Here is a 27,447-nt window from a genome sequence, read left to right on the forward strand (position 1 = left end):
TTCCCCTTATTTTGCTCTTCCTTCCTGATGATAAATGCACTTCTTATTATTCCAACCAATTCAACATTACTTTTAGAAATTTTATCACTCATTCGGATTTCACTCAGTGAGTCAAGCGGAAAAAATGCGTTCTCAAGCTGAGAGAAACCCTCCCATTTAAAATCCCTGAGCCAAGGGCACCTCCCAGGCAACATCCTCCAGCTATTCTCAGACACAGAAAGAATATGTGGACTCAATCAGTTCCCACCTAGACCACTCCAGAACATCTCCAGCACGAAGGAGATCTATTTGCCCAGAGCAGCAACCCCTGGCTCTTCCCAGGCCTCATCCTACCCAGCTCATCCAGCACCTCCCTCAACTACAAAAACCTCCCTGTTCCTGGGCCTCTGATTGTCACTTTTATCAGTTAAATAATAGTAATTTGAATGCAGAAACAATTACGGGAACCTATTTCCTCACTGAAGTCCTTGTCCCCGGCAGGTTTATATTTGGTGCTGTTTTGTCAAAGTCTGGATGCACGAAGAAGTTTCTCTGCCAGGCAGGGATGTACAAGGAAACAGACAAAACATCACCTTCCAGTTTCCTAGAAATGGTTCCTCTAAACCCATGGTGGTTACAACCTGTTTGTATCCTCTCCTGATCTCCTGCACACAGACAAGCCAAGGTGGGGTATTTTGTGTAGCAAGAACGGGCAAGGGTTTGTGACTAGGATTGCTTTACAGCTTGTGCTGCTCATATTTCTGGCTCTAAAGTGCCCTACAGAAACCAAACATCCCACAGAAGTGCTCCAGCTCCAAAACTTCCACAAAACAGACATGAGAACTGGAACTGTCTTTTTCTTGTTCTCATTAGACACATGAATGAATCAGATCTAAGGATCTGTGCACACCTTCAAAGAGAAAGGACTGCAGGGCTACAGGGAACAACAAAGAAAAGGCATTAACGAGAGCACAGTAAACCTGAAAACTTGAAAGAAGAAAAACATTTTAAAGTTCTTTTTGAGCTTCATTTGTCACTGCTGCAGACAGATGGAATCTGCAAGCCCTCCCTTCCTGCCAATGCAGCAGAAGACACTGACACAGTATAGAAACAGCTCTGGCAACAAACCAGAGAACTCCTAAAGATGGGAACTCAGTGAGGGAATAACCTGGCAGCTTCCTGAGCACCTGATGCACTGGCTGAGCTCTAAGTTCTTGCTTGGGAGGCTCCCAAGTGCTGTTCTGACTGTGCTCTCACAAGAGACACAGAAACCTCAATGTGGATTTCAGACAGAACTGCTACATTAATGCTGGCCATCTTCTGAAATCCCACCCTTAACCTCATGGGAATTAGGACAGAATTCTCTGGGGCAGTGACTGTTCTCCCATTGAAGTTCTAACACAGCCTATGATACAGGGGTGGAATGAATACCTCACCTGGACTAGTAAATAACAACAGGTACATTTGTGGGATTCAGAAATGCAGATCTAATTTTTCTACCATCAGTCACTTAGAGCTACTGTCAGATCTGTTCACTCTCCCTCTGAAAAACAGAGGGTAGAATAAGAAAGAAGCATTTCAAACAAAACCACAGCACATAATAGATTTCCTTTGTTTTATTCATGACAAATGAAAGAAATGTGGTGAGACATCATTTTCAATATATGCAGTTACATTACAGTTTTCAAACTAAGGCAGATTCTATTGTGCTGGGGTTTAGCACGGCTTTGAGGAGAGCACAAACATCTCCTTTCACTCTTTTGCCTCAAAAGACATGGAAACATCATCTTGGTGGTATTAAAGTTGTATTAAAAATGTGGTAATTCTCCTCTACTCTTCTTAAAAAAAGAAAAGCTTCTGGATTTAGTGGCCAGTTCTACATTGTTACAAAGGCACAGAGCCCAAAATGGGATAACAAGACAGAGCTGGGGGTCTTTCTGCTCCCAATTTAACTTCAAAAAGTAGCACAGTTTTGTATTCCTGACTAGTAAACTGACATTAGGGAGACAGGCATAGAAGTATTTCAGATATTTAATACCCAGCTATGAATGGCAGAGAAAAAGATAAGCAAATAAGAGCAAAGAAAAGAAGAAAATGGAAAAAGATTTTTGAGGAAATATTGAATGTCAGCAGAAAAGAACAAACTTCCTAGTGTGCCACGTAAGTGTGTCTTTCCACATATCTTTTCATGAGTCACATAAAGTACTTAAAATATAACAAAAAACAGGGACAGAGCTGCTTCTATAACCTGTTCCAAACTGCAGTTTGCTGGGCATTGGGTAGGGAGACAGTCAGTAATGGAGAAACAGCAAAATCTTTTTGTTTTTCAATGATAAAGAGATGGGATGGACCCACAGGAAGAAATTTCAGCTACTGAATAAAGCACCAGATACTAAAATTCCAACTCTTTGCTAATGAATGAAGCTCACAAAATCACATGTTTGGCTCTTTTAAGTTTTCTCTATTTAAACTCTGGTAATAGTAAAACAATATTATCTATAATTCAAATTATCCTATGGTACTGTATTGGAAATAAGAAGATGAGAGAAAAATGAGTTACCACTTAAGTCTGAGGCACTGAATCCATTCTCATGTCAATGGCTGCCTTGGCAAAACCTCTTGCAGCCGCTGGTAATAAATTCTGCTGAAAATGTCAAAACTTCTGACTTTTCCAGACAAGTTCACTTCACCCCCTTCTCTTCATGATGGCTGGTCAGGGCAGCAACATTTTCTGTGAAAGACAGACAAGAAGATTATTTCAAATAAATTTCAAATCTGATTTATTGGAAATTTTCCTTGAGTGACCTCCTGCTATCTTAAATACCACAGGAGACACTTGAATTCTCTTCAGCATCCTGGCCACACAGCTGGCACCCCAGACTTGTCCTTGTCCTTAACATTTCCCATTTCTTTTCCATTCCCCAGGAACACACTTTAATTGTGCTGCTTTAATTTTGCCTGCCCAAGACTCACGCTGCATCTTTGCAGTTAAGATGAAGATAGGTTGGAGGAAGAGGCTGAGGAACAGCCTGTAGAACCTACTGGAAGAATTAAAGACCTTTCCTGGGAAAAGGAGCAGAGCTCTTTGGAGTTTTTCAAGGAGACAGCACTGTCCAGTTCTTTTGGGGTTTTGTTTGTGGAGCTGTTTTTTTTCCCTCCTCTGGTATTCTGCTTCTTGTGACTTCAAGTGTGAACACATTTGTGAGTGACAAAGTTGGCAGAAAGAAGGCAAACACAAATCATTTGTATAGCAGCAGCCACAAATAACCAGGAGCAAAGTATTTAAACTTCTGTGCAAAGCAAACACAGCCTACCAAGGGCACAGGCTGAGCAGCACAACCAGAACACCCTGACAACGATTATCACCACAAAAGAACCTTTTAGGACATTTGAAGGGAAGATTCTGAAATAGCTCTGCAGATGAATAGCAACGAGTAAAATGAATAAGAACCATCCTAAGAGAAAACACACATTATGTGCTTGAAAATGGACTTAATGAGAAGGGTGAATACCCTCTCATTGAAGGCAGGTAAGGGAATAGCCACTAAATTAGACTTCAACTTGTGGCTCATTGTCTAAATGGAGATATGAGAGATGAGTCAAAAGCCTACTCTAGATGGAGAAGATTGAATCTTCTCCTAACCTGAGTGTTACCAAACAATTTGATTTTGCAGATGGGATTGGCCAGAAATAGGATGCAAGAGAAGAAAATGAATGAGAACTGAGGCCTGCAAAGCCTCCAGCAATGTTGAGGGGACACCACAATCCTTTGGAGTTTTGAGAACCTCACACAGCAGCAAAATTCTTCTTTGCATATTATCAAGTTCTTTGAAATAGAAAAAATAGCCCTGAAGGAAAGAGAAATCAGCCAACACTTCATGGCATGGAATGGCTGCACTGAGAGATTATTTAAAGTGCCTGCATAAGGAGATGTGTTTGTGTAAAATGTCTTTTTTTTCTGGCTAGAAGAACAAGAGACAGGGAACTTTGTGGATTCAGGCAGGATGCTGCAGTTCAAGCAGCTGGCCAGGGGAGGAGGGAGGATGGATTTTTCCTCCTTTAGTGTCCCCCAGCCTGCAGGACCTGTTCTCAAATTGTGGACACCTCTGGGCAAATGTCTATAGGGAACACCAAACCAGGAAACATTGCCAGAGCTGTATCTATATAATAAAATATCAAGTTACACACATTTTTAAATTTTACCTGTGTGCAGGTATTTGCACTTCTGTCCTAAAATTCTGCAGGCTTTGCCCAGCAGTACAAAGGGCTCTCCTTGCATTTCTTTTTTGCTTGTGCAGCTGCACTCCAACACCTCTGGCACAGCTGGAGATGGCAGAGATTCACTGCCACAGCTGGATATAAATCTGGTGTTCCTGTGGCTTGTGAGGATCACTGAGGTGTTTTATAGGTCCCACAGAAAACATTTTATCTCCAACATCAGCATATTGCACATTAAATGGTAGCTAAGGCAACAGGTGGCACAGAGATCACAGATACATTTGTCATTGTAGTCACAAGCAGCACAGGGGCTTAAAAACCACAATCTACCACTCCAAAAGAAAAGACTCAAGCCACTCCACATTCACTTCAGTTCCAGTGCCTGGTACTATAGATTAATTTAAAACATTTGAAGTTAATTGACAAAGATGAGGTGCAATCCTTTTTAGCCGCTGCTCCGAAGAGGCAATTCACACGGATGGAGCACATGGAGCTGCACATGAGTCCCTCTCCGTTTTCCCTTGGCTTTCTGTGGAGGCTCAGGCAGCAGAAGCTCCTCTGCATGAAAAGAGCTGCCATGTGCCTCGCTCCCCTCGCCTGTCCTCGCAGCACAAAGGGCAGGAATGCTCAAGAAATGAATCACAAACCATTCCTGCAAACATCCCAGCTCTCAGTGCCAGGGCTGGAGCAGCTGAGTGACAGCCAGGGCTAAAGGGACACCTCCTCACAAGATGAGGAACAGGAAGGCCATTTCAAACCCCTCCATCTGAATTATGATTGCTGACTGTATAAGGAGGCAAAAACGGAAGCAAATCCACAAGGAAACAAAGCATCGTTTGAGAAAGGTTTTTCCTATTCATGTTGATTGCAAGAGAACTCTTCCCGAGCTGTGAACAACTGGTGATGCTTTAGTGTTCAGTACATGGCCTGATTTTATCATAAAATCTCGTCCTTGCCTTCAGCTGCCTGTCAGATTTGCCAAGCTGATAGGATTCTGGCAACACTTGTGCTGTTTAATGTCTCAGCATGTTGTATCTTGGACACAAACCCCTGCAAAAATACCTAATTATAAATATTTACATTTGTTATCCTTTTTGCATGATACAGTAAAGAGAGGGAAAACAGATTCTTTCCAAATGGACTGAATCAGTAAAACGTGACAACATCCCAGGGTCAATATCCATGAGCAAAGCATTCCATGAAGCCCTGGAACCCCCTTGAGTGGGATCCCACAGTGCTCCCCACACTCGGTGTGCAGGTCAGGAGGTGGGAGGGAGCACCTGGCCAGGAAACACCAGGAATTCCAGGAATGCCCCCAGAGGGACATTGCTGCTGGCTGGTGCTGAGCTCCTGAGAGGACACTCAGGTGGTGGCATTTTGAGGAGTCATTACCCAGCCGAGGAAGAGATGTGCTCTTCTTTCAGAGTGATAACTCCTTCACTTCCAAACTGTCTCCTTGGGCAAAGAAACGCTGCACACAGAATAGATCCACTCTTGAAGGAGACAGGGAAAGCATCAGCACAGGGAATGTGCAGCCCTTGACAGATATGTTAATACAAATTCACAGAGGTACACAACAAACTCCAAAAAAGTTTAAAAGTCAAAACTTCTGATACTTTGAAAAATATTAAATACACGATGACAGTTTAAAATAGAACTGATTCATGGGGAGAAAGGAAGCACTTAATGACTTGCTCATGCTTAAGGACTCTTAAATAAAACAAGTATCTGTTACTCATGCGTTTGAAGGATTCGCTACTCTCGAGCTACTGATTTGAAAAGCTTTTGACACAGCAAGATGAAGACACATCCCCAAGGGCTGCTGTGTGAGCTGAAAGCCTGTGTGCTCTCAAACACTCTTCCTTTCATTGAAGAAGGGAAAGATTAGCAAGAGGAAGAAAAAAAAAATAAAGACTTAACTGTTTTGGCTTTGGAAATGAGGTTTCAATAAGATTTTCTGGCCTGAAGAATCACCAAAGAACCCCAAACTATCATGTGAAGAAGTAGTGATGGAATTTGAGACCATCAGAGGCTATCCAGGCCCTGAGCTGCATCTCTCCTTCTGCTATTTTTATTCATTAATTGTAGGCCTAACATTACAAACCCAACACTATTTCATAAGAGGAGAAAATTAGAAAAAACAGAAATTACTATTAGTCACCCTCCATCCTTATGAATGAATCAGACAGTACAAACTTCAAACACGGGGTTTATCAAGGCTTGGCCAAAATGCAATTTTTGGCTATGGGATAGCAGGCAGCAGCAATGAAACAACACAAGCCTCTGCTCCATTTTTACTGCTCTGTGCTCCAACAATTTCTTCTCTCAACAGCTACTGAAAACCTAGACTTTTATTGCTATTTCACATTCACAAAACCCTATGAAGAGCTGAATGTGGCTTTCCAGAGGGCTCTTGGCACAGCCACACAAGCTCAGGTAGCAGCATGGACACCGGGAGAAGGAAAAGCTGGTGGTCTTTGGCAAAACAAAAAAACTGAGAGCAACAATAAACAACCCCCAATCCCAAACCCTTAAATGACTGTTTAGGCAGCTTTCTTTCACAAACTAACCCCAAAACTTGCACTGGGATTGCAATTTGCATTTCAACCCATTCTCCCCCCATCCCCGTTTGCTGTTTGCCCAGTTTTATTAGAACCATCTGCAAGATCCTCCCCTTCCAGTTTCTTGTGTCGGTTCATCTGGCAGCTGCACTTTTTCATCTATTGAAAAAAAAAAAATCTTTGTTTCAAAGTTGTTGAGACAGAAGGTCTTTGACAGGCTAAAAATTATCTTGAAAATCAACACAGAAACCACATCATATGCTGTTCTTTACAGACTGAAGGGGAAGAATGGCAGCTAGAATATATATATATATATTAATGGGAAGATAAAAGAGGGTTTTGGGGATCAAGAAAAATTTTACCAACTCAATTTATCTGACAAAAGCCACAATTTACTGAAGTACTGCAAGTTGCCACTGCAGAAGCATTTTAGGCTCTGCATTATTGCTGACAGAAACAAGAGAAATGCAGAGAAGTATTTCCTTACAGCAGCTCTTGGCAAAATGTAAGCGAGGGGAGTGCTAAGGGAAGGAGGAATGTTGGTGAAGTGAAGTGAAATAGCAGAGTTTGAATTATTTTCTTTAAACATAATACAAGTATTACAAGTTTTTGAATATAACATGCTTTGCAATCCCCTTCATTAGCCTGTGCATGGTGCTGCTTAAGTTTCCATCTTGCTCTGTAACCCTCCTAACAGATCTTTGTTCCCTTCTGTGTACAGATGTCTGTGCTGTCACCGAGGTGTCCATCCTGATGGGACAATTCCTGCTGCAGCACAGGGCACATCAGCACTGCTGAAAAATGGCACAAATCCTGGACCTTTAATTGGTTTGGATATTGTTCTTCTCCAAATTGTTTCTGCAGAAGCATTCACCTCATTGCAGAAGAATGGCACAACCTTCACTTTTGGGGATTACCAGAGAATTCTCTTCCACATTTCTCCAAATCTTCTCATAGGACATCTTTAATAAAGAAAATTCACTTCAAGTATGAACACAAAACACTCAAGCAGCACAACTCCTACTTTCCCATTTAGATTAATACAAACATCTTTCTTATGTTACTGCTATTTAAAAGGTAACAAATAACTACAGACAATATTCAACTGCCACCAAAGAATGTTTGTACATGTGTAAATTTAAAGAATCTGTGACATGAATTGAACTATTTCAAATCTCCCCAGAGTTCCAGCAATGCTGGAAATAACTTTCTCCACATAAGCACATGAACTGCCTTTAACTATCAATCACATCCAAGCCCTGCTGTCATCTCCCCTGACCTTCCTGATTCTGTTTTACACAACCTCCAGCCCACATCTTCCCTAAGCAAACTCCTAATTCCTTCTTTAACTAAACAAGGCCACTTAAAGTTTCTCAAGCACTCTGACAAGACTTCTACAGCTTCTACATTGGGATTTGCCATTTTCTTCCCACACTTTCAATCCTCATAGAACATTTTTGGGTTTAAATAAAAGTATTATGCAGGATTTCAAAATTTCCATGAACAAATTGGCTTATTTTCTCCCTTGAGCTTTATCATAAAACACATAAAACAATTTAAGTGGTTTTAATTGCACAGGCTCTAGGAAAAAATAGGAAAATATAATTTGAGTTGACAGATTATGCAAGGCAGACTTTAAAAGTATTTTCAGAAACACTGGAAACAGCATTATCATAATCTAACTTCATAAATTTTATATGCAAATAAAAAATTAAAAATGCAGACCTGAAAATATTTAAAGAAATCCATATATTTCAATGAATAGCATGAAAAAAGTAGATCTGCTCTTGAAAAAGTGTCCTGGAAACTCTCAGGAGAATTCATGGAATAACCACAGAGTTTGTGCTTCTGTGATCAATGAGCAGGAGAGATTTTTATTCAAACACTTCACAATACTTTCGTTAGCATATACATCACTCCATTGGCTTATTAGAAATTTTGGCAAAAATAAGACATCTTGTGAAAGCAAGAAAGCTGAATAAAACCAAACACTGAGAGAACAAGCTTAAAATTTCTCTTGCCACCCCCCCCCCGCCCAATGCATTGCAAAAAAAATACCATTTTGATGAATAATCTCCTCCAAATCCTCTTTTCCAGTCACTTTTGATCTTTACAGAATATATACATTTATATAAGCCAGAAACAACCACAAAAGCAATTTCAAACCCCCATCTCAATGCATACCCCTGTTTTAAGGTATCACGAATATATTAAGTTAAAATTGCAAACAAAGGAAGGCTTGGGACCATAAAAAAAAAATTACACCCTGCTGTTAATGCCATTTTTCTTGCTCTTGAATACGTGATGTCGATTCCCTGGTTTCCATTCAACAAATAAAGCTGTGAAATGGCAGTGGATTTCCTGCTCCAAGTCCAGGCCTGCATCCAAACAATTCTAACATTAAAACTGTGGCTGCCAGCCTCAAATATTCCCCCCACAGGAACAAACACTCCCGGATGTATGACAGAGGTTATCAGAAAACCTTACTGAATTGGGGTTAGAGGAGAAAGCAGATTGAACATGTGCATGGCATTCTCCACATGAAATGTGTTCCTGCAGAGTGAAGCTCCAGAGAGCAGAGGCTGCTGTGAGGCTGCTGAACAGCTCCATGCCAGGGCCAAAGGCAAATGCAGTGCCCAGCCTCAGTGGGACTGCAGAATCCTGCACAGCTGCCACCAGAGCCACAGGACAGACCCGACAGGACAGACCCGATGGGATAAACCCAACAGGACAGACCCCACGGGACAGACCCCACGGGACACACCCGACAGGAATGCCACCCCTCCTTCCTGGGCACAGCTCTTGCCAAAGGGCAGGGGGTTGGTTATTGCAGCCTCTGTATCTTGGGAGGACCCAAATGCCACAAGGCTGCACCTCCTCATTCTTTCCTGGGCTAAGGCAGAGGATCCATCTCTCCATCCTCAATTCTGCACTCTCAGTTAGGAGCAAGGACCACGAAAGCTCTGGCAGAATGATCCTGCCATTCCCCTGGCTTGTCAAACACCACCCCTCCCAAAACACAAGGATTTAGCCCAGGAAGCCAACTCAGCTTGAACACAAAGCATCGCCGGAGCCCAGAGCCAGTGTGCCCCGGCAGAGAGAGCTCGCGGCCGCAGGCAGAGCGGGAACAGCATCCCAGACAAAGCTGGAAAATTCCAGAGATGTGTGACACCGAGCTCTTCCCACAGCTACAGCCAGACAAAAGAAAACTCTCTTCAACAGGAAGCTGGAGAGAAATGTTTTAGCTGAATTCTTCTCATCGCTTAAGTCAGAAATGCAATCTTTACTTAAATGTTAAGCCATATACACGGGCCATTAGTCAAAGTTCCTGTTCTTTTTTTAATGGTTTTACCAGGTTTGACATTTTGTAATGCTATTATTTTAAATCTGGTCTGGACTAGAATTCACATATTAGGAAAACGATTTTCAAAAGACTTTGCTAAAATATCTTCCCCATATTGCTATCATTTGTCAAAGTTTTGCTTAAAAGCAGGTATTAAGATAAATGAAATGGATCAAAAATGGAATACTTCCAGGAATATAAATGATGGTTAAATTAAGCTTGTGACAAGAGCCAATCTACACATTTTGATTTCTCAGTGAAGTACCATTTGACCTTGCAATGAGAAAGACACTCATATACTATGTAAATCTAAAGGAAAAAACTACATCAAAAAGTGAATTGAACTGGTTGAAATAGCCAGGAGGCAAAAAAAGCAACAAGTGGTGAAGGTGAGAAAGAACATCAGAAATCGAACATCAGCTCAGTGAAAGGGCCAGAACCATAGGGTCAGTGAGCAGAATAAGCAGAGTTTTCAGACAGGTCAGAACATACAGTGCACTGAATATAAAACCTGAGTGGACACTGACAAATTTAACAAAACCAGGACTATTTGCTGAAAACCCTCCTCAAGGCAAACAGCACTGGGGTGCCCCCTGCAAAGGCCTGAGGGCATGGGAAAGAGGCTCTGGGATTCCTTCCTGGGTTATTTCTCTCCCTCAAACACTTAAGGCATTTTCCCTTGGTCTGACAGCAGTTTAAAAATACCGATGGAAAACAACTAGAGTTGTAATAGGGAAATTCAAGTAGCACTTAATATTTCTGAAGTATTAAGATACAGAGTATGCATTTAAATAGCATAAAATTCAGCAAGTGTTCAGTGGTTCCAGATTTTTTTCCCCAGATATCAGAAATTCTCTTGCCTGAGCTGCACACATAGCACTGCACTGCTCACCACCAACCATTTACCCACTGCACCACAGCAGAAAATCAAATGCACCAGGCAAACTACATCATAAGCCAAAGCATTGCCATCTCTCAAAACACTGAAGAAAAGGAAGATCATTGCTTTAAACTTTCTTTTACTAGAGACAGGTTGGGCATTAGCGGTTTTGGCAGCTGTATAAAACAGCTGCAACTGGAAACAATTGGTGCTGAGCAATCGGAAACAGGCAAGGACAGAGCAAAATACACTGCAAATATTGCTCCAGTTCTGGCTTGTCATTAGACACATAAGAGCTTGCTGTAGTCTCACTTCTACAAGGGCACAGCATTTGCTTGAAAAAGAAAAAAAGAGATACTGAAATTTAGGATCAAGATCAGTGTGAGAGTTATGCACTTGCATTTATAAGTATTGTTATAGAAAGAAAGACTCTGAGAAGCTTTAATTCTAAACTCACTTGCCAGAGAAAAGTGGTTGTTTGAAACCTGCAGTTAAAGAAAAATGAGGCAAAATCAAAAGAGGGTAGTAAAGGACTATCAGAAGAGTAATGCAAATGGTGCCACTTGAAAACATCCCCAGCTGAAAACCCACAGCTGACAGTTCACTGGGAATACACAGCCAGGAAAAACAGGTATCAGCAGCAAGGGGGGAATCCTGGATCACAAGTAAGAACTGCTGGTGAACAGGAGCGATCTGCCAGGTCGGTGCAGAAGGAGCAGGGCCAGAGGAACACGGTTCAGTGTGCTAAAGGAACTGCCCAGGGTGAAGTGACCTCAGTGAGTGTTGTACTTCAATAACACAGTTACTAAAGCTACACACCAATCTCTTCAATGGTTCTCTGGAAAGTGACTTTATATGCTAGTTCAGAATAAAATTCCAAATTGGAAAGGCTGAAGCAGCAAGTAAATTTTTCAAAAACTTTATTCCTAAACACAAATTTAAGGACAGAGGAATCAACTGCCATGGAAAAGCAGAAGTGTTCCATCTGTGCAGGATAAATTATGGACTTGACGGGAGGATGCGATTCAGCTGCTGACATTTGAAACAACAGAGGTAACAAACTGCAGATTTAGCAAAGCTGCCAAATATCAAAGATGTTGAGAAGAAGATCAGAATGATCACAAATACCACAGGGAGAGCCCAGAGAGGACAGAAGTGGTTATGGGATGCCAGCAGCCTGGCAGGTCTGCCCCAAATCCAGCGTGTCCATGAGGCTGCTCCTGGCACCAGCCCAGAGCATCAAGCACCACCTTCTCCAAACTCACTCCCACCTCCATTTGCAGCGTAGAGACTTCCTGGGAAAGAACTGGGGTCTCTGTACTTCATATCCCTGCATGGAATTTTCCTTCATAAACGTATCCAGTTACCTTTTGAACCCATTTACAATCCCATATCCACAACATCCTGTGGAGGACATTCCACAGCTTTTCAGCTTTGTGTGTTTGTTTTGAGCTGCCAGGTTCTTGTCAGGAAAAAAACAAAAAAAACCAGATAAGAGACTTGGTTCCTTTGTCACCTCTATTTACTTTTTCCTATGCCATAATGATTTGTAATTTTCTTTCACAGGCCCTCTCAGCCCTTCTCACAGTGGAAGTGTCCTGTTGTCTGTATTGGTGCGGGGTGAATGCTGCCCCATACCTCCAGCTCCCCACCCTGCATTCCTCTTCTGCATTCTTTTCAAGTGAGACTGTGTGTCATATTCGGAAGCTTTTGAGAAGAGGATGAAAGAATTCTAGAGCAGTGAGAACAAAGAGGCATGTTTGAAGGTAGAGAAAACTTATTTAGGGAAAAACTTAAGAAATAAAAGAAGGTTCACTGTGATTCTACGTGTTTGCAAGCAGAACTGTTCAAGCATTATTAAAAGATATGAAATAGGAAACAAACAATAAGATTTGTAGTAGAAATCAGCCCATTTTTCTGTGTCTTCATGCTTTACAGAGCTGAAATAATTTCAGTGTGCTCTGTTTCCCCTTCAAATGAGCATTTCACTGCAGCTTGTAACTTCCTAGCTCATGTAGAAAGGGGCACCCGTGCTAGAGGCAGACACTAATGAGTATTCTAATTGTATGAATATATTGAAAAAACAGAAATAAAGGCAGTGAAACAGATTGCAAGGAAATGGACAGTGGGTGGTGGTAAAGGAGGCTGAAAAGTAATTACTGGTCATTGTACACTTTTAGTGTTGTAGGAATAATAACCTGGAACTCAACTTTTCTTTCCCACTATTAAAAGCCAACTGGGATCTTCATCACTCGCTTCCAAAAGTAGAAAATATTTCTGAAACTCTGGAGCAGCACTGTGATCTAGCACCCAGGCCAGGCTCCCTGCAGGTCTCACTGAAGCACCTTGAAGCAGCTGTTGCAGGTAAAGTTGCTTTTCTCACCTTATCACCACTGTTCATGGACACAGGGGGCACTGAAGGAAACAACTCCTGGCAACATTTCTTTACTAAAGGAGCACTGAGTGAACCCCAGCTGAGGTCAGGTAAGGTCACTGCAAGTACAGTTCCCCTTGGGAAAAAACATCTTGGCTTAAAAGCTGCTGTAAACCACACCCATGGCCTGCACAGCCAGGCAGGGCCCTGCTGCTCCCTGGATCTGCTCCAAAGCTTTCCTCACTCCAGACATGGACATTGTTTATTTGCTGCCACAAAAAGTGTTCTATTAACGTTTTTGAGAAACACCCTACTTCTAATCTCTGGTAAGCATCTCAAATACCCAAAACTATATTATTAAAGGAAAGTCTCACAGGAGGCACACATGAAAAATTCCATGCTATGGCATCCCTGGGCTGCAGAAGCCCACACAGGAATTTTACAGTGTATTTTTTCAGATCACAAATGTGCTCATAAATGCTGTGAATTGCATTTAAAATGCTGGCTTCCATTATTTAACAAAAAATCCTTGCAGGTATCATTCATGAGAATATTTACATTTTCGTAGTCTGCCACAGCAATCTCAATTTTCTTGTTGTTAAGTTACACCAAGTGTATTTTAGATTTTCCCAAGTGTAAGACAAAGGAAAGGAAAAAAAGATGTTCCAGTGCTACTGTGTGTACATACACAAGAGCTTTCCCGCTTAGAAATTCACTTTAAAATTGAATTTTGATGGGTGTAAAATTTTTGCCTTCTTTGTAAAATCCTTCTAATTTGGCAGAGTTATGATGGTTTGAAGGGAAAAAAAAAGCCAACTATATTTATATTTTGAGTACATTATCTTAAGGGTTGATAAAAATCTAATATTTACTAAATACATTTCAGGACATGGGGAACTAGGGAAGGGGTATTTGCCCTTGATCATACCAGGTCAAGACTGGAAGGAACGTGAGGTTTTCCACATAGGACTGTACTTGAAAATAGGCACATAAACAGGAGAAAACCCACTGATATTTGCATATCATGTAACACTTCTGATGTTTTAAAACTTTACAGCATATATGACTTCATAAACTTAATGCTGCTATGAAGAGCTACAGGCAGTGGAAATAAAATGAGTGCTGTGCTGGTTTGCAGTGGGAATTCTTCTCATCTCCCCACTGCCCACTCTGCATAAACCATCAAAGTCTGATGCTCTGCCATGATTTCCCCACTGTAATCTGCTGCCTATTATTCTCTCAAACCCCATCTGCAGGTCATTTTTCTATCAAATGAGCTGGTTAAAATTCCTTCTCCCTTTTTATTTAAACCTAGGGGAATTTCAAATAGTCCAGCACTAACCGACAGGAATTTATTTTAACCATTATTTAAAATACCAGCAGCTTTGCATTGCTACAGCTTAACAGCTTTGATGGGTTTCATGCAGTCTCCCTTCACTTTATCTCCTCTGACACAGGCATTAGCATCCTGGGAGCCCAACTATGGCTCAGAGAGTCATTGCCTTTATTCCCTTTTAGGCTCAGACCTCTTTCCACACAGAATTTGTAGCATTACACAAACTTTATGTGGACAGAAAAGCATGTACTAGCACGAAAACAGCTATATAACAATTAAAAATATTTAGAAATTAATACCAAGGTAAATCCTCTTTCCTTTTATAGTTTAAGAAATTTTGAGGTGATCTTCCTTATATAAGGGAAGCAAACTGATTATTCCCTGATCTTTCAAGAAGGTGATACTTGGTAGTTAAAATTCTGCATATGAATTTTGAAGTAAAGTTTTTTCCTCTACCAGATACCACTGTGAATGAAAGCATCATCCTTGTCAGCACTTTCCTCCATGCCAGAAGGCTGAGAGGGAGCATGACCTGGATAGGATTGCTTCCTAAAGCCTGTATTTAAAGTGATTTAACAAGGTCCCATGCAGACTGGCTGCTTCCACACAGGCTGCCACACAAACTCTGCAGTCAAAAAGAAGCTGTAGAGAAATGCATTTTTGCTGACTGCAGTTTGAGAACGTCTTGTTGGAAACAACAGAATGGAAGACAATGGAAAACTGCTGGCTGTGATAGGGCTTGAAAATAATAAAGTTTAACAGCTTATTTTTCCTTGCATGTGCAATGGAAGAGAGGCAGATGGGAGCAGCATGATGACCAATGCTATCACAACATGTTTTCCTAAAAACCACCTTTGGAGCACTGTGACAAAGCCACCTAACCAAAGCACCAGGTGTTTGTACTTCACTGCTCATTGCTTATTTGTGAGCTTCAGAAGTTACACTTAAACTACGGGTTCATAATTCTCCACAAAAATCAATCACCAAAAACACCCAGTACACTCATCAGGATCTTCCTCCTTTCAGAAAATGCCCTCAAGCTGTGGGTTTGTAAGCTAAAGGGAAGGTAATTTTTCCTTTCTGAATTCTGAGCTGTGCACAAGCTCAGGGTAGGGCTGCAGCTTGGCTGTGCAGCTTGTGCTTCTGAGGTAAAAGCTGGGAGCTGGCACACACGCAGCAGTAATGCAGCACTGATGCCACAGCAATGCTCCTTTTCTGCATCACCTGTGGCACCCAGTGAAGTCACACAAGGCTGTCCTGACAGATGAAAGACAGGAGTCTCTCCTTTCCCTGCCTCTGCTGTCAGCCCTGCCCTTCTCCTTCCATGCCCACCCACTCCTCACAGCAAGGAACTCCATGGCCTTGCCAGGTTCTGTTCATGAGTTACTGCACAAAATTGGCTGCAAAGATCTGAGGTGGCAGCACCATTGCAGGTGGGGAGAAGGGGAAGGGCAGAGTGCTCAGGATCTGCTGCAGCAGCAGCAGCAGCAAGATCTACACTGGATCATGTCCTTAGAGAGGCTCTGAGGATGCTCTCCCCATTGCTCTGCTCTAACTGGATCACTGTAGAAGCCACTCAGTAGTACACACACACCAACACCTGTGTAGCTGCAAGTGTGACTCTGGTGCTAGAGAAAAATAAAGGGAAAAGCAACTGGAATACCTGATCCACAAAGAATCCTTGTGTTCCTTATTTGCCCTGACAGACCCAAAGCTGAGTCAGTGGAGCAATGTGCACATGGACACAGAAGCTGCTCGTGTGTCAAGGGCTGGTCCTGGTCCACAGGGGCTGCACAAAGGGCATCAGTGACCAACAGCTGCAGTTCAAATACCACCCTCTACAGTGCTCCTCAAAGGGGCTGCAGCAGCAAACCTGGCTTACAAGAACTGCACCAGAAAAACCTTATTGCATGGAACTTCACCAATCAAGTAATCTTCCTGAGCCTCATCAGCGTCACTCACATGAGTATGCTTTGATTTCATTTATCTTAGTAAGGACCCAAGCTAAATCAACACAGAGCTCTGAGAATTGACAGCCTGATGGTGTTTGTTGTCTTTTGTTGTGCGTGTCCCATTTACGTATCACTCAATTTTAGGAAAAACCTTCATTTTTAGGCTGTGACTCCGTTATAACTTTTTCAGCAGGAGAACAAACTTAAACAACTCCTACCTTTTCTCCCCCAGCTATTTGTACCCATGCCAGCCTAACCACCCAAGACCACATGGGTTTATGCTGGCAGTTGGTCTTTTTGGCAGGATTTTCCCTCTTCAGCTGAATCACTTCCTTGGTTGGGTTCACCAACATATGCTGGCATGGCACAGGAGACAGCGCAAAGGAGAAAGGAATGGCCAGGAAAAAACAGAAGTCAAGCTTTACTGGACTGCAGTGCCACCACAGATGCAATTTTAATTTAATTTGCTTTCTGTTCTACACCTGAGATAAACTACAGAAACATTAAGAGATGGGAAAGAGTGATGTTAAACTAAAGATGAGGGAGGGATTGAGCAATGACAAGTAGGGAACAGATTCAGAGTAGCAGCATTTAAATGGTTAAATCTTGAGATGGTATCTTTTTAATCATCCCACAAGTCATACAAATACTAAGTTCCATAGAAAATTTAAACACACTTCATTTTGCCAATGCAAATATACTATTTGATATCAGTCTTCAGAACAGCACCATACAAAGTTGCCCAAACTAATGATTTACTACTCAATGCCCAAAAACATTTCTAGGCTTTGTAATTTCAAGTTTGGCCACATTATCCTCCCAAATGTACAGAAAGAAATATCTCTTTTGGCAATAATGCCATTACTGAACAGTATCATTCCAAAAATCCATGCAAAGAAATATTTACACAATTTACGATAAAAAGCGGCTTTGGAAGAAGATAGGGATGGATGTGGAATGAAGAATTTTGTGTTTTTGGAGACAATACACTGTGGTGTTTGTAAGAATGCTCTGAGGGATGCCAAAGTGCTGGCTGAGTTACAGCAGAGCTGAGCAGCATCCTGGCAGCTGCTCCAGGAGCAGTGAGCTGCCCATCGAGGCCGTTCCACACCAGCAGCCCACGAAGGGAAGGGTTTCCCAGTGTCCAGGAACTGCTGCAGTCCCCAGGAAGGGTGATGGGGACAGGCAATGGAAGCCAGGCTGTAAGGAAGCCCTTCTGAGTCCTCAAATGCACATGAGCTGAGCAGCCAAGTATTTCCATAATTCCCTACCTCTCAAACAGGCTGTGGCCCACAGCCTACAGGTACGAGTTCCTTAGGCTTAGGAGATGATCTAGCAATAAGGCTAGGTAAAAATCCATTTACCTGGCAATAAGGCTAGGTAAAAATCCTCCACAGTCTGATCTAAAGTTCAACATTAAAGGGACTCCAATGAGACATTTGGACATCATGACAATTTGGCAGCTTTGCAGAGCACCTTTGACTGCTGAGCTGCACAATAACAGAAACATGATATAGATATATAATGATAGAGACAGACCAATCTGAGTGCCCCACTTCCATTAGACACTTACAGCCACTTTTCCAGCACATCAAACCAATAAACATTGAATAAACATTAGCATTGAGCACACTATCTAAGCTGTGTTGTCCAAAAAAGTGGTAAACTACCGAGTTTTATGCTAACCCTAAATTCTGATGACTAATCAGGTTCTTTTATTCCAGCAAACTGAAAGTACAATGGCCATAGTGGCTGATTGCATGCTGGAAACTACAGCTCTCCTGTGAGCTAATCCTCGGGATCTCAGCACTTCTAAGCAGACAGTGGGGGAAGGTCCCATGCTTATGACTCACGCTACCATTTTTCTCTCCTATTGTTTTGCAAATTCTCTGCTTAATCTAAAATCCATTTCAGCTAGAAGCATCCAGGCTCAGTGGAAACTTGAAGATAATATATTCCAAACAAGCGATGCTTCAAAAGGGTGTGGATCTACAACCCTTTAAATCAATCCAAATCTGGGCTGGCACTGCCCTGCCCTTGTCACTGGCCCTTCCTGCACTTGCATGATCCCACAGAGAGCAGATCCAGGATCTGCCTGAGCTGGAAACCAGGCCAGTGCCACCACGAGGAGCCAGAGGGAGGGGGAATGATGGAGGACATGGTACAAGATAAAGTTGTGGCAATCCAGATTTAGACAGGCCTAAGTGGAAGTGTACCACTAAGAGTTATTAATCATCCTGAATGAACCACATCTTAAAGGAAATGGGCATTCTGAGCTTTGGGTTTCACTTTAAGGTATTGATTTATGTTCCTAAAACATTTTAAACCTGTACATTAGCAGAAAAGTTATCCTACATATATTGGTAATATATTCTTTTAATGGGATGCATGGCAATGAAATTTTGTCTCACTAGATCTTTAAGAGCAGATTCAAACTTCAAGGATTATGAGTTCAGGCAGGATAATGCTGTTTTCTGTGCCTGATGGCTAGCAGTAACACTTTGAAGCTGGTTTTGATAATAGGTAGGATACCACAGTAGCCACACTCAGCTCTAGGAATCTTTTCTGCTTCATTGCTTTAGCTTTGTTTAACAGCCCATTTTTGAGTGGTAAAACAGTAGTAGAAATGGCAATATATTTATGAAGACACGCTAAATAAAACTGTATTGCTTTTACAAGAATACACTCCAGATTATATCAAAGTTATAACAAAAATCCCATGGGTCTGTGAGAGAGAACAGCAAGAGAACTGTAGGACAGGATTCCATCTGCTTCCCAGGACAACTTTTCATGCTGGGTACCCATGGCATGAGGCCAAACACACCTTCAGAAATAAAGGCACTAAGTGCCAAATATTTTAACATCACCTTTCTATGCAAAGCATTTCTATCAGTCCACCACCCTTTTCCAGACAAGGAAATTCCCACTAAATCATCAATAACACATCCAGGCAGCCATCAGTCCACCTACTAAGGAGCAGTTCTAGCACACAGCACCTATCCAGAGAAATCACGCCTGGAAGATGAGAGCACAGACCTTAATAATTTACAGGGCTCATTAACCTTATCCCAAAAGACAAACAAGAAGAATGTGATATCTACTCAGATTTCCAGACCAAACCAAGATACAGTGTTTCAGAAGCCATTAGGATGTATCAGTCAATAAATATTCTCCAAATGTTTTTCTGTGGAATAACCTGGCAGCCAAAGAACCATCCATCTCTAAAAACTTGTATTACTAGAGACACAACATCAGGAACCTTAAGAAACTTGCACTGCTGAAAATGAGATTGAAAAGGCTTGAAAATTATTCAGTATGGCAAATGCTAAAAATCTTTCAAATTTGCTATTTTAAATATACAAAACCAGTCTAGTTTGGTTCTGCATAGAACAAATACCATCCCTCTACAAATGACAACGGTGCCCAGGGACAGAATTGACATCCAACATCAAATATTCACATTGGCAATATAACACAGAACAAGGAGAGGGGGAAAAGACAGCCCAGGGTCTTGTCCTGGGACTAAAAACTCAGTTCTGTACCTGACCAAGCAGCTGATCTATATTCCCACCAGGCATTCGTTACCCAGGGATTGGTATGATTATCTGGGAAGGAATTATGATGATGCACTTTGATCTCCTTGTGACTGCCAGATCTGCAGTTTATGTCTGAAGACCAACAAAAACAACCCTAACACAAATTGGTTTTCATGGTGTCTCCTGCTACAAACACACACCTTATTGCTATAAAAGTGCTTTTCTCTCTGCACGAACACCCAGCAGCCACAAGGGTTTGCCTCCAAAGGAAAGCTGCCCAGTTACATCTCCTCTTGTATCGGATCCCACACTTGGTTACCATATTCCTGCACCTGCTCTGAAGTCTTCCTGAAGGAGATAATGTAAATGCTGGAGGAGGTGGCTGGAACACCCAGCTGTGCTTGGTGGGAAAGGAGGAGGTCGTGTGCTCTTCCCTGGCTCTGCTAAGCAGGTGTAGGAACAGGAGCTGGGAAGCTTTAGGTGCTTCACCTTGTTTCTCACTCCAATTACACGGATCATGTTGGTTTTTTGCAGGGATTTTTCCCAGACATTGGATATGAGCTGCTGTACCTTCCCTTCCCTCTCCACATGCCCAGTGAACTCTCCCTTCCACCTACAAAATCAACACAGAATTGCTACGCAATACAGGCTGAAAACACTTAAAATCCAGGACCAGATGTGCTTCTTAAAGCCCATGCCTGTCTCATTCCTTCCAAAACCAGGACACAAACCACCATTTCACTGTTGATCATTCCAAAATGGCAGCAATTAAGGAACATGCTATTTCCCCAATTACAATTTCCTTTTTATAAAATGCCCCTTTACTCACAGCAGCTTCAATTACAAGCAGTGAAGCACAGCCTTGCAGTGCCTTGTCAAAGCCAAGTGTGTCTGACACTGTTCTTTCCTAAATCTCTCCCTCTGCACACCAACACCTGCCCCTGAAGGCTTTTCCACAGTGAGCCATAGCACAGACAGTGTTAAACTGTTTGATGACATTTTGGGACTACAAGGAGAAAGAAGAGCACTTAAAATAGAGCCACCATGAATTAATAAAAATAGGGAATGGATAAATATATATTCCATAAATAGTGCTGATAGAAATTATCAAAAGAATAATGGTTATCTTCCTGTAAATGGAATTTCTACTGAGGTTTCATATTGCATATTCCTTTGAAACAGGACACAAAGATGAAGGAAAAGGTGGGATCTTTTCAAACTTTCTTTTACAAGTAGAGTGTTCTTTCTTTTGCAAGCTTTAATGCATAAACATAATTAAACTCAGAACTACTAATTCCAGTCAGTGAAGAGATCCCCACTTTAGAAGAAAGGTGATCTGATAGGGCAAAATTATTATTTCAGTGCATGATCTGGGACATGCTGAAGATTAAATATTAGCAGCATATGTTCATGGAAGGAAAATAAAAAGATGGCACGTTAACAAATACAGTATTTCCTCCTGGCTTTCATGAGGTTACATCAAGTTCATTATATATAAAAATCGAAATATTGCAAAATAAAAATTTATATGTATCAACCTGTCAGACCAAGACAACAATGTCTCAGCCTATAAATACCATTCCCTGACCTACACAGCTCTGGCTAAATAAACATTATTCCTGTTTTAAAAGGAAAAGCTCCAGCTCTGGATGATGTGCAGGGTGACCAGGGCCAGTCTCCTGACAGAATTCCTGACTGCTCAGCTGGGGCAGCACTCACCCTGTCACACCCCCTGAGACGAGCACACACACTGAGGGTGAACAGTGGATGAAGTATAAATACTGTAAGAAAAGCAAGTACTGCCAGAATAACACTGTTATTGTGAATATCTCTAAGGTTACTTTTAATCAAAATTAAAACCAGTAACTGGTGTAATTTATCTGGACACGTGTTCAGTGGTGCCATATTTCAGTCCCCACATGCCTTTCTTCCACAGAATGGTGCTTTTCTACTATCCAGAAGTAAAAGAATTTTTGAAAGACCATTCTGTCTCCAAAGAGACCATTAGGATCAGTTTTCCATTCTGAACAGAAATTCCTATCTTCCCAAACAGCTCCAGCTCCTCCAAAATAACCAAACCATCCTGAGCTTTCTGGTGTCCTCACCTGCCAAAAGCAACAAACACTTCTAAAGGAGGAACAGCACAAAACTGAGAACTATCCTTTAATGGCAGTGAAGTTTGAACAAATGAAAATTATTGTTCCTTTTCCTGGAATGACAATTACCAAAGGTTTAGCCCACAAATGCCTTTTTTTTTTTTTTTAATTAGGCTACTGAGATGTTACCTTTCTCCATTTGTTTTTTGTCACAGATCTTTAAAGATCTGCTACTTGCAAGTGAGAGATTATCCATGTTCACACTTCAAAGACTCATATTTGTACATGTGAATGTTACCCAGAATTCTCTAAATCAGTATTTCCAAAGTTTCGAGGTTTCCACCTCAAAGTCTCAGTCCTCAGTAATTTTTTTTTTGCACATCCCATTATAAAATATTTAACTTAAAATCCTAAGGCAACACAATCCTGTGAGGCATTTCCTAACACAGCGATGAGCCATAAAAACCAGGTATTTTGTGGTATATGCAGTCAAGAAAGGCACATACCATGTATAGTTATTGAGAACAGGTATAATTATGCACCAGAGTATCTCACCTTGCCCCTGCCCAGCCTGCACACTGCTCTGCAGGGATTTCTGCACTTGGGAACCTTATTTTTCACACACACTCCTCTCCTCAGGCACTAAAAGTTTTAGAACAACTTTCTCATTCATAACAGGTCAGAACATTTTGCCTGCAGACCACACACAAAATGCTCAGTTTGACAGCTCGGGTGCTTTGGAGGCTGCTGAGATGCTGCTGGATAAATTACAAAGGCCATGGTACTTTCAGCCCACCTCGAGGAGCTGCCCAGCTGAGGATGCCAGAATCCCCTCTTTCAGCCCAGCTGCACTGGGAAATAAGGTTCCCAATGTGCTTTTCTTGTCCTGAAAGTTACAGCACGGACACATTAACTTATGAGGTGCGTACAGAATACAGGACATAAATTATGCCTGAAGAGCCCCAGGTTTTCCTACAGACAGGTGAGAAAGATTACATGGACAAATTACTCTTTCAACTGGCCTTCAGGTCAGTAGCTTTCAATATTAACTTTTTATTAGATACTTCATTAAGTTATAGACAGTCTTTATTTTCCTTTCTGAAACAGCAGAGATTTAATTTATTTTCTTTTAAGAGGACAAGGTATGCATTCCCTGAGGATCTAAAGTTACTCCATGGCTCTAGATTAATTTTCTCTAGTCTTACTCCTTTATAATTCATTCCTCTGTTCAAAGAGATTTTCTCTCCCCATCAAAAACTAACATCAAAGCTGTAATGCTGTGCTTTTCTCAGTAGTAAGAGAAAGCGATATGTGAGATAACAAATTTTTTATACTGGAATTTTGAATAGTATCTTGTGACATAATTTATGGCATGAAACCTTACAGAGCTTGGAAATTTTCTATTTTTTATGATTTGCAGTTACTGTACATGGCAACAAAATGAAATATATAAAATATACACCAACTTGATAAAAAAATTCCAGTGTTAAATTCTCCATCTTAAACATAACACAATGTAAACTCCTCTGCAAATGCCAGTCTGTCAATCTGTAGCCACACAAGCTCATCTCTGTACTGCTGCCTCTCTCCTCTGTTGAAGTAAGCACTGAATTCAAATAGGAAACATTCTGAAGCACAATTGTTGAGCTGTTCCCAAGGGATAGTTACAGTTTCATGGCTTAATCACTCCAACTTTCCATTTTGTTAATAACATAGTTGAATAAAAATCATCTGATGCTACTTGTGCATTCATTTTAATGAGTCCCTGGAAAGAAATGCCTACAGTGAAGCATGCCCAGATCTCCTGAATCAGTGGGAAAAGTTCTGCACAGAGATTAGAAACATCTTCAGCTTCTATGCATCAGTAACATATTTTTGATCCTGAATCCCAATTCAGCTCTGATGAAAAATAAGTTCTGAAGAAAGTTTCATAGTTAAAGATGAAAATCAGTGTGTGAGCTAACATAATCCTCCAACCCCGGTTTCCCCTCCCAAATCTTAGCATATTAATCTCCTTTCCTTTTAGCTTCTCCAGTTCTTGCATAACAATGCCATTTCCTGAATTCAAATCTCCACAAATAAACCTTAAAGCTGAATAATACATTATTAAGCCCTATGAATATTCCCTTAAGCAGGGCATCCTTAAAAAACTGGGCTACACTTGTCATAACTTGTATCATTTTATTTAGACTTTCAGGGTAAGAAGAAGCACTGCAGCAGCCAACAACCTAAAAACCTTACTGAAACAAAACTTCTGCCCTCTGCAGAGATTTTTAATAAGCTACTAATACTTTGTTGAAATCCTCATCCCTCCGTACAGCAGTCACTTATTTCTCTGTTGATCTGTGATTTGCACAGGCTCCCAGGGAAATTCTGGACTGCTATTTCTGGGGGAAGGAAAAGCACATTGCATCCCCACCTTCCTGCACAGCCCCGAGTGTTCAAACTATCAATACTCAAACACTCACCTAATGGGAATTCCCACATGATGAAAATTTTAAAGGTATTTTACCTAAGAAGGATGCTCAGTTTCAGTTTGCTCGCTCTCTCAGTTTTGATCTGTTCCTTTCCTAGTGCAAATGCTCACTAGAGGCTAAAAATGTGTGTAATTACTGTGTTCAAGCTCCAAGCTGAGCACAGGCTGGAGATTCTCTGCATTATCTCAGATGAGCTCCCTCAAGTGTGACTTGCTGGATGAGGAGGATGCAGGTGATGGCAATGCAGATTGGACATGGTCCACAGGACAGTTTGCACCAAAAGTCTACCACAAGCAAGGGAAAAATAAATCATCTTGAAGAGCAACTACTACAGGGTAAAATGTACTGGATGTTAGAGGCCAAAATTTATATCTCAATTAGGTCCATAAAAGCAAACTATTCATTATTATTATTACTTTATCATCAACTCAAGACCCATGAGATACCTTTTCTCAAAGGGGTTGCAGAATACAAACAGTATTACTAAGAAAAGATTAATTACCTGTTCTAAACTAAACATTTTAGAAATGTCTTTGCAGTAATCCCCAGTGAAAAACAGACTGACATTCAATAGGACAAGACAGTGTTTCACACTTAGACAAGTTCATTACACAGGGAACAAGTAAGGAATTGAGAAACAAAGGGACAGAATCTCTCAATTTAAACATTTTTTTATCATCCACTCAGCACTCAGCACACAGCCCTGCCCTTGCCTGATGGTGCAAGTGCTCAGTTCTTTTATCAGCCCAGTTATTCTGTGCAGCAAGTGAATGCTGAGCCTGGAGCATGCCTTGGCACGAGAAATGCCAAGCAGTGAAAAGAGCTGAGCCAAAAGCACTCTGTGCCAATCCAGCCTGAGCACTGCTTTCCTAAGGAAAGAGGAGCACAAACCAATGCAATTTTTAAAAACTGATCCTGAAAATTTACAAACCAGGAAACCGACTCACAGCTCTTGGAGTGGTGTCACTATCACCAGCATCTTGTCACCTCCCTCCCCACGCCCTCAAAGATGCATCCTCCAAAATGAACCTGAAAAATCAGCTGAAATGGAAGTGAAGAATCTGGAACAACAGACTAGATCTTAAGGTATAATTATTTTAGGTTAAAAAAAAAGAAAAAAAGAAGCAGCTTGAAAACAAAATCACAATTTAATCCACCACATTTCAGCTCACTATGTCATCCTGACACCCTCTAATTCCAGTATTTTACAAGTCTAGACATCTGTCTCAAAGTTTTAATCTGAAGCTAAAAACTGGGCAAAACTGATGCAGTATGAATACAGTGGTGTACCAGACTTTATGAAGAAGAACCCTTTTTACTTTGGTAAGGTACAAGACACTCAAATTTATTCAGTAGTAAATTTACTCACAAAATGATGGATTACTCCCTACACAACTACATTTAAAGCAAAGCTTCTGGAGCTTTGTTTTTCTCTTTAATGTGTAAGGAAGCATCTGAGCCATCCTGAGCCCATCTTTAACAAAACAATCTGTGTAAGAAGATAAAAATCTGCACTTCTGGTGAAAGGGACTATCCCTGCTCTTCTCTGGCAGCTGGAGCTGATGGAAGTGCTTGAGGGTTGTGTAATCGGTCTGATAGATGTACTCCCTAATCTGGCTGGAAACTAATCCCCCACACAAGAAAACCTCAACCAGATTGGGAACTTCAGCTTCATGCTTCTCATATTACTTCAGTTTAAGATTATCTACACGAGGCAACTCTAATCTCACACCATGTCATTGCATTTTTTAAAATTTATTTATTTATTTTAATTTTTTAAACTTACCACTGGTCATGAAAACACATTTAGAGAAACACTCTTCCAGAATTGTGGTAATTCTTAAGTAAAATCTTAAGTTGGGCATGATATGCTATAACATTCTCAAACTCTTAACACTTATTCCACTGACTAATCTCCTACAAATTGCATGTCCACATTGGTATTCTAAGAAAATTAAGTTTATTGCTACATGCCCTCTCTTAAGAACTGCCAGCCAAATAAAAGGAGTGTTAGAACTACTGTGTCTTAAAATCTGCAAATTTTTTTGGGGAACAGTACCATCTAGTAAACAATGATGGCTGAGGAAGGCTTGACAGTTCAAATTGTGTCCTTGGCAGAGGTGACAAAAAGGCCACTGAGGGATGCAATGGGTGTGACAAGGGGATGGTGGTGATGGGACAGACTAGGACATGAAAATGAGGAACCACAGGGAAAGAGATGGTTAAAAAAACCTCATAAACCCATTTTCCAAGAACTTGTTTTCTGCCCCAAACCCAAAGGAGTAAAACCATTTTTTCAAGGAAATTAACTATTCCACAGCTCTGTTTTTTTCAGTGTTGTGCTTACACAAAGTGATACTAACACATAAAACAATCCAAAGTAAACGGTTTCAACAAAATGTATCTCAACTCCTTTGGAGAATAAAGGGAAAAACAGTGTAAAGTAGCTCAGGACAATTAATGCACTTCTGTGAATTGTATTGGTCATAAAACTGACACTTTTCACTCAAAAAACATTTATCCACCTTTTCCAAACATGAACAGACTTGTATTTCCACCATAAATCTATTTATCCACCCTGACACTGAAAATTTTCCACTGACCTCAAGTGCTTCCATTTTCCTCTAAGTCCCAAAAGGATAATCAGCAGCATAAAAGCTCCAGCTGAGCAGATAGCAGATCCATTACTGTAGAA

General features: G+C 41.1%; 1 protein-coding gene and 1 long non-coding RNA gene across 4 annotated transcripts in view; one reads left to right on the top strand and one right to left on the bottom strand.

Annotated features, from left to right (window-relative positions):
* LOC131582927 (uncharacterized) overlaps window positions 1–8,438 on the top strand; it is a 48,616-nt gene extending 40,178 nt beyond the window's left edge. The window contains exon 4 of the long non-coding RNA XR_009278415.1: window positions 7,480–8,438. This is a non-coding gene — a long non-coding RNA (uncharacterized LOC131582927). The remainder of the gene's footprint in view (window positions 1–7,479) is intronic.
* Window positions 1–27,447, bottom strand: part of PEAK1 (pseudopodium enriched atypical kinase 1) — a 110,089-nt gene that overhangs the window by 59,524 nt on the left and 23,118 nt on the right. For all 3 annotated transcript variants that reach the window (XM_058846535.1, XM_058846532.1, XM_058846533.1), the window contains exon 2: window positions 2,540–2,710. The gene's annotated coding sequence lies outside the window, so the exon portion shown is untranslated. The remainder of the gene's footprint in view (window positions 1–2,539; window positions 2,711–27,447) is intronic.

This window comes from Poecile atricapillus, chromosome 11 (genome assembly GCF_030490865.1).
Source record: "Poecile atricapillus isolate bPoeAtr1 chromosome 11, bPoeAtr1.hap1, whole genome shotgun sequence".
NCBI lineage: Eukaryota > Metazoa > Chordata > Aves > Passeriformes > Paridae > Poecile > Poecile atricapillus.